Here is a 2,500-nt window from a genome sequence, read left to right on the forward strand (position 1 = left end):
TTCCTTTTTTATGTCGAGATTATACACCACGGAAAGAACTAATGTAGAACGACAAGACCCTCGCGTCTGCTTCAACCGACGACGATTTTGCGCCGGGAGAGGAGCTCGCGAGTCTTTTATAGGATAGAAGGGGAGGCAGAACGCGGTGACGGAGGCAGAGTGGGCGGTGTAACGAACGTGATTGGTTGTCATTCCACCAATGGCTGCCGACTCCATTCTCTCCCTTGGTCATCGTACGGCTAATTAAGATAACGTGTTCTAGTATTAGTGGTGACCCAGATGAATTAGGTTTATAGGTATGGCGATAGTTTTGATGCATTGTCCCAGAAACACCCTGTTCACTGTTCTATAGAATGTGCGTGTGTGTGTGTGTGTGTGTGTGTGTGTGTGTGTGTGTGTGTGTGTGTGTGTGTGTGTGTGTGTGTGTGTGTGCGCGCGTGTGTGTGTTGTGTGTTCTATTAAGTGAATTCTCACTCTGATCCCGTGATACTCGTCGTGAATGACAAGGTAGGGAAATTTCTTTTCCCTTTTTTTCTTCTGTCTCCTTGCATGCGGTCCTTTTTACAGCAAAGGATGTGAAAATACATAAAAAAGTCGAGATTTATTGAACGTGTTAACTTCAGCACCTTTCCCAAACTTAATAAAATCATAAGAGTTGAGGTAAGATAAGAGAGGACATTAAATACTTCCTATTCGTCAATGTATTGGCTAACTACAAAACCACCTTGTTTTTGCATTCATTTTCAAATATAAGTATCGGAAACTTAGATAAATCTATATTTTTTCTTTTCAAAAAATTGCTTTTTAACTGGTGAGAGTATTTAGATGAAGTCACAAGAAGCGTGCACTATAACAACTCTACGTTTTCCTTTTATAATCAAATGTTCACAATCATTTTTCTGAATAATGAGCTTAAGTTTACATTACCCTATTTACTCTCATGTTTTGCAATGAATTTGTAAGTATAGTGTATTACAATATTTACTGCATTTCATTTTTCCAATTCTATGCTTTGGCAGGAGCTGTGAATATAGAGGTACATTACTTTTCATGACAGCGACAATAACAGTAGATGATATGTTATTATCAATATTATTAGCATAATTTCCATTATCATTATATTGAGATGATAATGACATTATCAAAGTGTATAAGATGACAGTGATACCATCATATGATGATCATCATCTTCATCGTCCTGTGTCGCTGTCGGTCACCACACATGCAGTTGCTCCACTACACAATACATGTTGAATGAGCATGCTAACATATGGCCAATATGATACGGTCTATTTCTATATGCTATACATACATATATATATATATATATATATATATATATATATATATACAATATGTAGATAGTGTGTGGAGTCGCTGGAGGTCATGGCTGCAGCCCTCCAGTCATTGCACATGGAAGAGAGATTGCCTGGACTCCAGGTCTCCTGTAACAAGAACAAAATCCAGACGCTTGACAGCCTACAAGATAACACACTTCAATCTGTCCAGGCATGTGGCGAGGCTAGTGATGTCTTGCAAAGCACCACATTCCTTGGTAGTGTAGTGCATAACAGGGAAGTCCTTGGTATTGCCCGTGGTGTTATGAACACACTTAACCAGAGTATATGGAGTTGTCGATATTGTGCAGGAGGGACTAAGATCAGAATTTTCGAGCCATTTGTGCTCCCTGTCTTGCTGTACGGCTTTAAAACTGGAATGGCCTTGTATCAAACCAGAGACAGTCTACACAAGAGACAAACCTCGATGGAGGGGACGAAGGGGACTCCACAGAATTTATGGATGGGGCAAATTGATCAAACCTGTTGAGAGTTGTTTGGAGTGGGAAGCGAAGCTGAAAATAGAGTTTGCTCGGAGAGACCATGGAGACCGGTGCCATCGTGTGGGTGAAGCAACGCGATCCCTGGCGTATGCCCCTAATTGAAATTGATGACTAGGATGATGGTGACACCCCTACGGAGCGGAGTTATGCAGCCTTCTTCTATATTCGGAGATTAACTTAAAAAAAAAAAAAAAAAAAAAAAAAAGATAATTTCTTCTTGGCGAGATGTTGCCGCCGATGATAGAAGAGCTGGTTATCTGTGATGAGACAACACAACAGCTGCGAAAGTTTCCGTCTTTGCCAACGTGTCTTCCGTGCGTATGATGAGTATATTCTTCTACCTCCGCGGCACGACTTTTGGCCGGATCTTCACGCAACAGGTGGGGACTGCATGCGCGCGCACACACACTCACACACTATCACGACCGGGGATGCACCGAGAGAACAGAATTTAGTAAACGTCAACTCTGAGTTAGAAAAATTGAAAAGTAGAAGATACAGATCCACAGATCAATAAAACTAACCTCGGCCAAAGGGAAATGGACTGAATCTGTTTAACGTCACGAATCCCCCCCCCCCCATCAAGAGGCTAGGATGGTGCTCCGTGGAGGACTTTGTAGCGTGCAGGATTCGAGCTACTGTCACCTCGACCTCCGCCGC

At 42.0% G+C, this 2,500-nt stretch overlaps 1 protein-coding gene across 2 annotated transcripts in view; it reads right to left on the reverse strand.

Annotated features, from left to right (window-relative positions):
* The window catches only part of LOC143040443 (aromatic-L-amino-acid decarboxylase-like), a 104,618-nt gene extending 104,298 nt beyond the window's left edge, over positions 1-320 (reverse strand). For both annotated transcript variants that reach the window (XM_076211539.1, XM_076211544.1), the window contains exon 1: positions 1-320. This exon is cut by the window's left edge and continues 78 nt beyond it. The gene's annotated coding sequence lies outside the window, so the exon portion shown is untranslated.
* Positions 321-2,500: the final 2,180 nt, after the last annotated feature.

The sequence above is a fragment of the Oratosquilla oratoria genome, chromosome 2, assembly GCF_046742065.1.
Source record: "Oratosquilla oratoria isolate Oo_2021 chromosome 2, ASM4674206v1, whole genome shotgun sequence".
Classification (NCBI taxonomy): Eukaryota; Metazoa; Arthropoda; class Malacostraca; order Stomatopoda; family Squillidae; genus Oratosquilla; species Oratosquilla oratoria.